Here is a 13,977-nt window from a genome sequence, read left to right on the forward strand (position 1 = left end):
TGTAATAAGATACAATACAATACATTATGATTCATAATGCTTTCATGATCTAGCTAAGGCGGGCATTCCCATGCTGAGCTTTATAAATTCATTTTTGTACATAGAACAGACGATCATCTGATGGTAGACTGATAATTTTGGAGAAATTATCATCCTTTGAGTAGGATGATCATCTGCTGCAATGATGTACATGTCAAATGTCTTTATTTTTCCTGAATATATATCGCAGCCCGGATGGATGAAACTAGATCCGGGGTCTTCAAACTCGTTCGATCTTCACTCTAAGTACAAGTCGATCCATGTGAGAATTGTGCTGAAGTCGAACATGGAAAGACATCGCTTGATTACCGGTCAAAGAGGTAAACCGTTAACAAGCGCGAGATGAATCACCGATAATGATAATGACCCTCAAGGTACTGCAGTACAATTCACGTGGTGTGAATAAAGGACTTGGCGTCGAACACCACGCGAAATCTTCTGGTCGAAGGTCATTGATGTATACCTGTCGTCGGAAGTGAGAAACTTGCCATTGAGGCATGCAAGCTTCAAAGTACTGAAGGTGTTGTTCCTAGATCAACTTCTTGGATAATGAGCTGATGTCGACAAGAAGCGATCCGTCAAAGGAGGGTCTTAATGAATCCCACATTAGTGACACGGAACGGAGCTAATGATTTTAGTGGAGGTGAAAACGATCTGTGACATATGATTCACGGTGGCGGTCATGAATGGATGAAGGATAATGTATGGCAGTGGATGGGACCCGGTGGACTCTTTGTGAATGACTTCTCTTGAACATATGGCGACACTGTTGTGATGGATTGGTAGCATTACCCCAAGTATGGACGGTATGGCGAGACCATGGTGATGTGACCGGTGAATGAAACAACCCAACCCGATTGTGGTACGGAGGAAAAGTGTCATGTTCAAGAGCGACCTACTACCATCAAAGTTTTCTTGATTTTCTCCCAATTTTTCCCCAGTCTTTGCTGACCAGTACCTCTTTATTTTTGTCAAGCTTGAGGAGGATAACATATGCTTGTTCTATAACATGCCCTTCGGGCAAGCCCATCGCTATGTTTTAACGAGCCTAGCGATAGTGAAACTAGTTCTCGTCTAAAGACAAGTTTGTCGCTATTTAGTGATTTTAACGAGTCTAACGACAAGGATAACTCGGTCCTTTTCATTTTTGGAGAGTCTGAAAAGGTACATAAAGTTAACTCCAAAAGTCCTTTTTCATCATCTAATCCCTTAAGTCCGAAAAAGTATAAAACAATACAGAAGGGATGAGTTTTCGATAGTTTTAACGAGCCGAACAAAACAAGCGCTCGATATTTTTGTGCAATAATCCCTCAGGTCCAAAAAGATTAAAATCTAGAGGAGGGATAGCACTTCCAGTCGCTTTAATGAGCTGGAAGGCCAAAACTCGACATTCTTTTCATGTTTTACGAGTCAGTTGAAAAGAGATGAAAGAAGACTCGTCTTTTGAGGAACGAGTGATGAACAGGGGTAGCAGCTGATTCCAAGTACAGGTTGGAATTTTCCAATCACGGTAGTGTCACAAGGATGGCTAGGTGAAATCACTCTTCGCAGCTGTTCCTCAAAATAGGTAAACAATCATATGGAGGTGAACAATTGGCCAAATGAAAAGTGGAGGTGACGGTGCAAACACGACCAAGGCTTTAATGGCCGATAAGGTTACATTTACAGATGGTTATTTACCGGGAATTGGTTCATTTTTTATTTTAAAATGAGCTTAAACGCTGGTGGAAATACTTGCTCATTGCTTATGTTTATTTTTTAAAGAGCATGAAGTCCGCGTTAAAACTGCTCGGATCTTGCGTTTATTTTTTTAACGAGCATGAACTTTGTGCTAAAACTGCTCGAACTTATGTTTATTTTTTAACGAGCATGAGCTATGTGCTAAAACTACTCGATATAAGTTTGCATGCCCCCCAAGCTTCATTGCATTCAACTTGGTGGTTGGAATGAAGGTTTACGTTTGAGATTTGGAAAGGGGATTGTTTTCATTTTTTAATGAGGTTGACACAATAAAAGAACTATCCTCATGACTCCTTGTTTCATTTTTTAACAAGGTCGACACGAGATAAGAACCGTCCCCAGAGCCCACTATATTTACAATATTTTTATTAGGGTGATGATCCATGCTGACAAAATGTTTAGGAATCTTCCGAATCCACTAGATATAGAAGATTTCATATTGTAGGTTTCCACTGTGGCCACTTCCGCCAGATTACTTGCAGGCGGTAGGGCAAAAGTACCCATTAAAGCAGGGTCTTTTAGGAGACCTACTCCAATATTTTGAAGCGAATGATTGCTTCCATGGATCATTGGAATGCTTCCTGTAACTTGTGAACTGTCGGGGAGGAAAGTTTGTTTGTCGACGACTGTAATTCCTCCTTGAAAGGGAAATGCAATCTTTCTGAAGTAGGTCGACACAACTGCGGCCATGGCATATATCCAGGGCCTTCCCAGTAGGATGTTGTAATCAAGGTTTCCATCAATTACTTCAACATCAATTCCTACTGTTTTGCCCCCTAGTTCAACTTGCAAGTTACTTAAAATCCCGTATGGAGTGTATGATCGTCCATCAAATGCTTTTAACGTCGTTGACGATCTCGACAAGGGCGGTGAGCCTAAATTCTTCCAGCAACTCATCGACATAATACACGTAGATGCCCCCTCATCAATAATTGTTCGACGAACATTTTTGTTGAGGGCTTTCACTTGAATAAGGAAAGCTAGTTGAGCTGGTAACTGACGGTCATATCCTTTATGATCAAAGGCCACAAGATTAGAGTCCATTGGGTCAATTTCACCTATTGCTGATAATAAAGCTTGCACTTGGGAGAGGCAATTTTGCGGTACCTCAAGCGTCGACATAGCGGACGGCGATTGGGCCAGGTCCTCTGTTATATTATAATTCTGTGCTATTTTTGCACGAGGATTAAATGTCGACTTGTACACTACTCCCTTTGGCGACTTTATCATTTGTTCAGGAATGGTGGGTGGCACAACTTTGGTCAAAGTTGTTGTCGAACTACTAGGTTGTTCATTATCCTTGTTATTCGACACCTGTGGATTCCCGTAATCTTTATTCCTTGCCAAAGCATCATTTTGCTGCTTTGAGATAGACAACATAAGCACTTGGGATCGGGAACCATTTTGATTAGCAACCAGTTTGGTACCCGGGCTTGGAAACGGATCAGTCAATACTGCTGAGGTTTTTGAACTCTTAAAGAGTTTCTTAACTTCAGTTATATGTGGACAATCTCTCGTCCAATGATCCTCATCGCATATATGACACCCCGCAGGGGGTTTCCTTTTTCTCCCTTTCTTTTTCTTCTTGCCCCCTGGTTGCTTCAGTTGTTTGCCCTTGTCGGTCGACGCAACATTTACTTCCGAGGCAAGAAGTTCCTCATTTGCATTTTGACTGGAAATCTTACGGGCCCTTTTAGATGTAGCCTTTGTCGATTTCGTGTCTGTCGTGCCAATCACGGCATCGATGGCATGAGAGTCATTGTTTGATTTAGGAGGAGGAGGAATTGAGAATTCCGGTCTAGGGGCGTCATGTATTTTGTCGTAGAGCGTGCCAGACTAAGTATAGACCAAGTCCAGATATTGCGCACGAGCGATGACTTGCTCTTCCGTTACGACTCCCCCCTTTGCCACATCTTTCGTGATTGTAGGAAGTAAGGATTTGATAAACCATTCAGCTAATAGCTGATCGGGAACATACGTTTTTACCATCCTACGACGATGTCGCCACTCATGTATGTGATCAGATATGTGAGTGGCCATTGTCTGTTTGAAGTTGGTTAGGAGTTTCGTTCCCGTTTCATACCTTATCGGTAATTGAAAATGGGTTAAGAAAGTCGTGGCTAAGGTACTAAAGTTGTTGAACGAAGCTCTAGGCAATTCAATATACCATTTTGCCGCTGGACCAGTTAACGTCCTCTGAAAAAGGCGAAGCCTAATCGATCATCGTTTAGGGTGTTTGATGAACACCACAGATGAAATGTCATCACATGATTCAACGGATCTTCACCTGGATTTCCATTAAATTTAGGAACATCTGACGGAAGTTTATGCGGAACCGCTGGCCACCAAGGGGCATAAGCAATTGGATCATTCGTCAGCCGGTTTAGATCTGGTAATTCTAGAGTTGCTACAAAGGGCAACTGTTGATTCAGGTTAGGCGAAGCATACCCAGGATAAGACGGAATCGCCTGAGCAGTGGGTCTTTGCATACCAGCATAATGTATTTGATGTTGGCAACTTTGACAAGGTTGATGGGCATAACCATTATAATATGGTTGTTGATTACCGCTTTGGAAATGCGATTGTCCATTAATTACAAAGACTTGTTGCTCAGGTCCTTGATATGATTGCTGGAATGGGGGTTGTTGAGTTTGAACTAGCTCTAGTTGTTGAACCATTTTCTGTTGACCAATACTGGATGATTGACCAAGATGAGGAGTCACAGTACTTGTTTGGTCCTGAGTCGCTCCAGATAAGGAGGCACTAACCTGAGGTTGTGATTGAGTCGTTGAGACAAGAGGCTGTTGTATTGCAACCTGAGGCTGTTGGGGTTGACATACAACAGGTAGCGCTTGTACTTGCGACGCATTCACCATAGCAGGTATAGTGGGAATATTCGACACAGGGTGGACTAGTTGCATTGAATATACAACCCTTGGTTGTTGAGGCAGTATTGGTACCCAACCGCTCGATGTAATTCCAATTTGACCTGAACTTTGTTGTAAACTCCCATATGGCTGTTCTCCGGGAGGGAACAATGAAAAGGCATACTGCCCTCCATATGGTGGCAATCCAGTACTTAAAGGGCAGATTGGCCTTTGAAGACACATTGGATCAATTTGTTGAGTTTCAACATAAGAAATACCAGATGATAATCCGGATGAAGAAATAGGAACTAACCATGTCGTCGAAGCAGTCCCTGATGGGACTCCGGCTTGTTGTCGATAACTTGTCTGGACAGATGGTATACCAACGAACATCGTTGGGGTAGCAGCAGGAGGCTCTGTCGCTGTTGTGTCAGACGACACAGTCCTCGATGTCGACGGTTGTTCAGACATATCTAGTCTATCCAAAAGATTTTCTAGCAATTCTACAAGAACTTACGATGAAAAGAGACTAACTTCGAAGATCAACGAGGGAATGGTGATGATTATTCCGTTTAAAATAAATTTTAACGACGCTTAGACACAATGTGCTTTTTCAATTTTAAAGAGTCGAGAAAAAGCAAAAGATGACTCTAGTCTCCTTCGATGTTTTAACGAGCCCGAAGTGACAAATGCTCGGATGGACATTTTCCGTTATAGAGTCTGAAAAAAGGCCAAAAGGAACTGCTCTGGAGTTCTAGGCAGAGGGTGTGCCAAACCTTTCACAAAACCGCAAAATACTTTTTAAGGTACGGGCAGTCGATCTTCCTGAATGTTGTGTTCAGTGCATTGCGATCAGTAGGGCGGCCGACACGGCTTCCTAAGGATAAAGGTTTTATGCCTATAGGGGTCTCCCAATATATACGCGACGGTACGTGGGAGCACAATCCGTACTGGCGCTATCGTCCCTCAGGAGGAATCACCCACCTTCCACGAGACCGACAGTCACGAGGCTTAACGACGCTGGAACACGTCTCTAGCCCAGAACCCTCGAGACGTGTTCCACATATGGACTCGAGTCCATTATTTTGGAATTAACCTATTTCAATATCATTATTCAGACTATCTATGAGACCAGAATTATCAACATAGCACACATTAATTCTATTTTTTATCGAACATTAGGTTTCTCTTCAAACCATCAACATTATTAAGTACAAATTTCTTAGCAAATTTTTTTCCATTCTTTCATAATAAACTGAATATAGATTTCTTATGAAGGGAATTACACCATTCCCTCTCAACTAGTCAAAGTTTGTCTTTCATAAAAAATTATGCAGAGAAAGCATACTTATGCAATTACAAAATTTACTTTCATGTTCAAGAACCAACAAATTAAGTTACTTATATATTCCAGTTCTATCTTTCCATGGAATACATAGGGAAAAATGTTCACTCCTCCCAACCATTAAGAATGACACCCTTTACCAAATCTCACCCCATGCCAGTTTCATTTCTAGAACAGTTGTAGATAGTGACCTAACCAGGTGTGTTGAAGGCATGAAGACTGTACAAGTCCAACCAATGTACTCATAGATTCAACAACTATGACTTATGGGTTCTAGTGGCCCTAGCCAACTCAAGAATACCCTAATTGACAACACCCTACCTTCCCTTGACATTGTCATGTTCAAGGGATTAATCTTTTTCCCCCCTTCTTGGTTGCCTCTTGCTTCCTCTCATACCATAACTGAGATGATTTTAGGGGTGGGAGTAACTCTCTCTTAGCTGTCTAGTAAATGAAACTTTCACTTAGTGACTTTTCCGTAAATTTCCTAGTTGGCCATAACCAACTTTCAAATTAAAAAAATCAAAATAACCCTAAACATTAAATTTTCCATGAGGCTTCCACACAGTTTATTGAATTAAAAGTAAGTTAATTATTTACTTTTAACTGAGGGGTGTACATGGTAAATTAATTACTAAGAGGTGTTACAATTGTGTGTTACAATTTTCGCCCCAATAAAGAAGTGTGGGGAATTCCCCATTACACAATACTTTGTCTAATTTTTTCCTTTTTATTTTCTTTAAGTCTTTGTTGTATTTTTTATTTTTATTTTTTGGGGATATCATGTCATTCACTTTATTGTAAGTGAAAGGTATTAAATAAATACAATTTTACAATATAACTGTGTATCAATTATAGTTCTAATTTTTTATTTTATTTTTTTAAGTTGATATTGTATTAACATTCATTTTTATTTTATTGTGATTACTTATAAAAATTATAAAAGATGTTAGCCAATATAATTGTATCTTTATAATATGTTTTTAGCAAATATAATTGTATCTTTATAATATGTTCTTATCATAAAATGTATGATAATTTTTGGAATGTGTGATAATTATTTTAAATTTTATTAATATACCAATTACAATTTTAATTATTTTTTCTTCTTTTTAAGTTGACATTTTAGTAAAATTAATTTTTATTTTATTGTGATTATTTATAAAAATTATAAAAAGTGTTAGCTAATATAATTGTATCTTTATAATATGTTTTTAGCTAATATAACTATATCTTTATAATATGTTCTTAGCGTAAAATGTGTGATAATTTTTGGAATGTGATAATTTTTTTAAATTTTAATAATATTGATGTGTTTTCAGTTGAGATTTTCTTAATATTAATTATATTCCACAATGAATATTTATCATTAATACCAACTAGTATTTATCTCTAAGAAAAATATTATTTGAAAGTATCAACATAATTATATTTTATTTTGGAATATACATTATTATTGAAATATGTGATAATTATCCAAAACTTATTATTATTGTTGTATTTTCATCTTGAAAGATGTGTAGTTATTTAAAAATGTTCAATTACTATAAACAATAAAAACAAAAATAATATATTCAATAAAATCTTTTGGTAAAAAAATGCATTAGATGGTTGGGTTGTGGGTCCACCACCTGGAACCACCCATTTGGGTTTTGAAATAAAATATTATGGAATGCTCTATCTATAGCTTTGTTGGAGGAAGTCAACATAATTATATCTTTATGATATGTTTTTATTTAAGAATGTATGATAACTATTTAATTTTCTTTTATTATTGTTATTATTTTATCTTTTAAAATGTGTATTTAGTTATAATTTTTAAATTATTATAGAAAAAATAAAGATGAGAAGTAATATTTCAAACTAAGTTTATTTATTTTATCACATTTCCTTTTTTTTTAAATAAAATATTTTAAAAAGATGTATCCTCTATTTAATTGGCAATACAAAATAATAACTTTTTAAAACTTTATTATTATTTTATTTTATTATTTTCATCTTGAACAATGTGCAACTATTTTTTAAATTTTAATATAATAAAATAAAAATAAAATATTTTAGATCAAAATTCATGCAATATTATGGAGAAACTTACCCCTCCCTCTGGTGGGCTCCAGTATTGTAGCAATAATGCTACAACTCCTGGGGCTTCCTGTCTCTTAATTTTATCAACCCGGTAGTTCGTACAAACTTGGAAGCGGCGGTGCTATATGCACAAGTACTAGCTCTTGTCGCAGTTGTCACTTGGTCAGCTGGCACAAGTCCGCTAGGGCTCAAGCCAACTTCTATAGGCTCTCAGAAGAAGCTTGCTAAATCATGGACGAAAGCTAGCTCAGAGAAAACTAATTCACTTGACAAAAATGAACTGAAAGCAAATCAAAGCATGTAAACCTAGGAAACCCTAATTTGACTAGTTTAACCTCTATGATGCAATAGTGAGAGTGAAAATGTCTACAAATGATGCCATTACTTCTAATTATGCGAAATGCATGGACTCAAACTACTTCTACGAAAAAGAACATTGTTTTTGTGTTTTTGCTTAAGTGGATGGAGTGATTATGAATTTGCTCTTATTAGGGTTTGGTTGTGCAGAGGCGGATCAAGGAGGAGAAATGCTTGGGAAAGGTTGGGAAGGTTCATAGAGGATCTAAGGGGTCCCTAACACCCTTCCAGAGAGTCTCACAAAGTTTGGCCGTCAAGGAACCATGTTTATGGGCTTCTACAGGAAGTCTGCAGGGGTTTCTACAGGAAACTAAGGAATTTCTACAGGATGTTTGGCCGTGAGGGTTTTGAGTGATGGTGAAGTGATGGAGTGGTATGAGAGGATAGGTGAGGTGGAGATGGGACTGGTGATGGCTCAGAGACAGAGAATTCAGATGGGGAAAGAGTGCATGGAGTGGGTTGGTGAATGGAAGGATGGTATCTATGAAAGGTTAAGTAGATGGGGCTATGTGAGTAATAGAAGAGGTGGAAGTTGAATGAGCTGAACAGAGGGTGGCTGAGTGGCTTTAGGTGTGGTTGACAAGAGGAGGAAGGTAATGGAGTGGTAGGGGGCAGTGTAGATGAAACAAATTGTTTATGAGTGTCACCAAAACGAGAATGCTTCAACCTGAGCGACCTGTGACATAAAATCAATGAACAACAATATAAATTGTGAAGGAAACTCATGCATGGCAGTGGAATGAAGAAGTAATGCTAAATATAAAAGTGCATGAATGGATCTAAGTAATGCCTCAGCCTACTTCCAAACAACTACAACAATTCTAACTGATAAAACCAATCTGTTTGACTTCTACAGGAAATCCAAATTAGCAACTGTTTAACCACTACAGGAAATCTAAATCAGCAGCTATACTCGAATGCATGTAAAGGGAAATGGAAACGAAATGCGAAAGGAACAATATTGATACAAAGGAAGGAGGCCTGAGCTCTCAGGTTGGGCCCAACCCCGAGAGCTTTAGGCTCCTTTAAAAACTCAAAATCTGATCCAAAACTGCTTGCTTTTATTCATAATCAAAAGTCTAATGTCATGCCAAAACTAGCTTACAAAGAGCGAAAACCAAATTGACTAACTAGCTGCTACGAAATGACTAACTACTAGCTACCAAAAATGACTACCAACTAGCTAACCAAAATGAGGCCCCAAGCCTTCTTATTTATACAATTTGAGGACCCAACAGTCCTCCTAAAAGTTAGGGACTTGGCTGCCCAAGACTTGTAGTTAACAGCAGTCCAACTTGACTTGCTTGGCTGCCCTTGAGCTCATTGATTTGGTGGCCTTTGAACTCCAAGCTGATGGTGGAGAATTCGAGGTAAGGGCCCATAAATGAGGGGGACACCTTCCTACAAATCCTCTAGCTTGTTCTCCCACGAATTTGGTTGCCAAGTGCTCATTAAGACCTTCAATTTTGTCTCCAAGTTGACCAACAAGGCTACACAAAGCACCCATTAGACTTGTTGGCATAATGACTAACCAAATTCACTATATTAACATAAAAATAATCAAAAACATGCAATAAACAAATGAGAATGGTGGATTAAGTCAAATTAGGAAGTTGAATGAGCCCAAATAATTGTGCATTGTTGGGGCTCATCATCACCCCCTTACTGAAAGTGTTGCTCATCCTCTGAGCAACCAAATCTCTCCCCTTGTCCTTGATGGCCCTGGTGACTTCCTTGGCTAGCATCTCGGCCGATTGCTCCTTTGGCTTCCCTCTTTTCAAACTTTCCTGTAGAAACTGTTCGCTGGCTTCCTGTAGTAGCTTTTTCTGTCTTCCTGTAGAAACAGTCCTGTAGTGGCTTTTTCTGTCTTCCTGTAGAAACAGTATTCACTGTTTTGGCCTGCTTGGTTGAGGCGGCCTTCTCCTTGAACTGTGCTGCTACCTGGAAGCTGACGAATCCAACTGATGCAAGCCCAATGTATTATAAAATCACACAAGTACAATGAGCTGCCCGAGAATAGATAGTGCATGCCAAATTTGGATGGGAAGGAGTGTTTCCAGGCCTTTAACTGAATCGAATGACATTCTTAATCTTGGATTTGAATTCTACTAAGAATTGATAACAGAAGCAGAACAGAACATAAGATAGATCAAGTTGTCCTTGCCTCAACAGCCGCTGGTACACAACAAATGGCATGAAATGCTCGAACAATGCTTCCATGTATTGAAGGTGGTGTCCAATTTATTAAGGATAATAACTGGTATATGATCTCATCAGACCCCAATAATGCAGCTGTTGTGTCACTCTGTTCTTTGGGCAAAAAATAGCATGATCCACCTCAACTATTCTCACCTTTCTTCAAGCCCCAAGCTTGATGAAGAGAACCACTGCTTCATACCTTTCAGAATAGAGATAAATGCAAATATACCCTCATTACACCATGCAAGCGCAAATCAAAATGAATGCTGCTCAGATAAAAAATAAATGCACCAGCAAGATTACAAGATTCTCAGCCATGCAATTGAACTCAGAAATTTTCAGATTAGGGATCAAATAGTCATATTGAGTAGTCTCAGACCTATGTGAAGATGTCAATCATCACAGAGAGTAGCCTTATGCTAAGATGTCAATCAGAATGACAAAAAGGATACATGAATAAAACCCACTGCAAGATGCCTTTGCCTCAGGAAAGCATGAGAATATGCCAGAAGGCCTTGACAGAAAGGAGCCAAACAGCTTCTGATACAAGCTGCCTTATAAAGTGATGTAGATTATGCCTCAGAACCATACAACAGGTTAGCTCGAATCTGGCCTCATACTGCTCCTGATACATCTTATTGCACAGAGCTTTAGATTAGATCTTTAAAGACAACTAATTTACCTCCAAGAAATGATCTCTGCCTCAAAAGTGACCAGATATATGCTCAAGAGGAAAGGCGAGACCAGATCTTTGATAAATCAATGGAGAACTGCTTCAGACATATGCAAAGTAGGCTTAGATTTACTTTTGGTTAAACGTCACAGAGATATGTTTGATTCAGCTAGATATGAAGTTGAACCACTGAGAGGAGCCTCAAGAATGCTAAAATTTCAGGCTTCTCTGCTCTACTGCACTTTCCTGTAGAACACCTTCCTGTAGACTGCGTTCCTGTAGAACTACCCGGCGGGAATTGTTTAAAGAACTGGAGAGATCTCGGGAATAAAAGGTAGAAATCGATAGAGCACCATTGTTTAACCGATCTGGATGGTGGACATGCGCTTCAGTTGACCGTTGTTGAACAAAGAGTGGTGAGAGTTGCAGCCAAGCGTCCCTTGAATTACTGCGTGACTTGTGGTGAGGTGGAAAAACACATGCATGCTGGCCTTTTCGAACTGAAGATGAACTGCATGTATTCTATTTGTTAATCAACTGCACTAGAGTTAAACTTCTGATCACTGTTTTTTTTCTTTTACAATCTTTTAATTTTTACGTGAGTCCATTGTCCACGTGCACTGCGTGGCTGCCGGCGGAGTTCTGAAGCAGACAATTAGTTGAGCCTTGCTACATTCGTGGCTTAATCCCTCATCCCATTCGTTTATGCAGTTACCAATTAAATATATGCAATAGAAGAATGAGATTAGTCACATACCTCGAAGTTGAATGGTTGCCGTGAGCTGCTGTGGCCTGTCCTTGCTGCATGCATTGATTTTATGATTGCATGATGGCTTGGCTGCTAACCTTTGATTGTGTTTTTCATGTGCAGGTGTCCTCTGGCCGGATCCAAGCTCCAGACAATTGTTTCCACGTTCAAATCTGCACATTCAAGCTGCTGTTGCTGCATCTTCCCCGAACCAGAACTTGTTTTCGACATTTCTCCCAAACGCCAAAGCGGATCGATCTGAAACTTGCTGAGCATGTTACCACCATCACTATTCATCTCCCATAGAAAATTCGTGATCAATGGATGCACAGAGTTCGAGAAAAATGGGAAATGGCTGAAGATTTCAGAGGTCGATTTCTCGGAAACCGTGCGTCGGAATCGGCTGAAACTGCTTGGCTAGGCCGCTATCATCCAAGTGCATCTCCCCATGAAACAGGTTTTGAAACGGATGCACGGATATGGAGAAAATGCAAAAATGGCTGATGGTGATGGAGGCTGATTCCTTGGAAACCGTGCGCCGGAATTGGCTGAAACTGCTCAAGCATGTTGCCATCGGCCTTGTACATTCCCCCATAAAATGGTTTGTCAAATGGATGCATGGTTTTCAAGTTATGGCAAAAACAAATTCTGCTCTATGTGTTTTTGGCTTTAAGGCATTTTGCATGTGCTTGCATGGTATGACAAAACGAATTTTGGTTGTGATGCAGGTATGGAGATGATGGAGGAGGAGTTGGAAGATTGCAAGAGGACTTCTGAACCTTTGAGGAAGCTACCATGCTCGCCAAACCACTTTTTGAAATGCATGCCTAGTTTCCCACAATTTCTACAGGAAGATCGTGTAGAAGCACAATGAGAAGCACAAGGTGGTGAAAAAAATGATGGATGAAGGCAAGAGATGGACACACAAGTGCTTGCAGGCCTAACCAATAGACTCCCACCATTAGATTCATTTTTGAAATTGTATTTGGCTCGTCCAAAGGTTCTACACGATGTTTCCTGTAGAAATACAGAGCTTCCTGTAGAAAACACAGTTTTGAGGAAAGAAGCATAATGACATGAAAAAATGATGGAAAAGGGGTGAGGAGTTGAAACATGGATGAGTGTAGGCCTCATGGACATATTCCAAGCCTTCAGGTCCTCTTTGGAGATCAATTTGGCTTTTTTGTAAGCTTCCTGTAGAAGATACGAAACATCCTGTAGAAGGCACAACAACTCCTTTGACCTTGATTTTGAGTGATCCACCTGACCTACAATGTCCTTCTTGCAACCTGCAATTAGCCAATGGAAATTAGTTTTATTTGTTCTTTTTTCTTTTTCTCTTTTTTTTTTTTTTTGAAAAACAACTAGGGCTCCTCATGGAGGTTTTCACCCTAATTTCCTGCCTTGGGCGCCTCCAAGGGAGGTTTTCACCCAAAGATCTTATTCCCTTTTATTTTCTCTTTTTTCCAACCCATTGACCGCCTCATGGAGGTTTTCAATCAATGAGCCAATCTAAGCCGCCTCTGAGGAGGTTTTCACCTTAGATTTCTATTTTCCTCTTTTTTCATTTTTTTCTTTTTCTTTTTTTTTCTCTCTCTTTTTTTTTTTTTTTTCTACCCTACCCTACTTGAAAAACAAAATCATTCTCAAGTATAAGAATACTTCCAATGGAGCCATGTGCACATCGAGATTAGAGAAAAAACGATGCGAAGGCTCGAAATGCATGCTTTGATAGGTATCCAGATCTCAGAGACCAAAGGATATGGCGTTGAAGGGATCAAACAAAACTGAGGAAGAAAGTACTGCTGCCACTTAGTGACCTTCCGAAACCATATCTCAATATAGCTTTGATATCCTTGGTTCTTTGGCTGATCTGGATCATTCTTCATGTCACCTTCTAACATGACTTTCTCATCTTCCTCTT

This window comes from Pinus tabuliformis, chromosome 8 (assembly GCF_031772625.1).
Source record: "Pinus tabuliformis cultivar Carrire ecotype Pingquan chromosome 8, CPIR1, whole genome shotgun sequence".
In the NCBI taxonomy this organism is placed as follows: Eukaryota; Viridiplantae; Streptophyta; class Pinopsida; order Pinales; family Pinaceae; genus Pinus; species Pinus tabuliformis.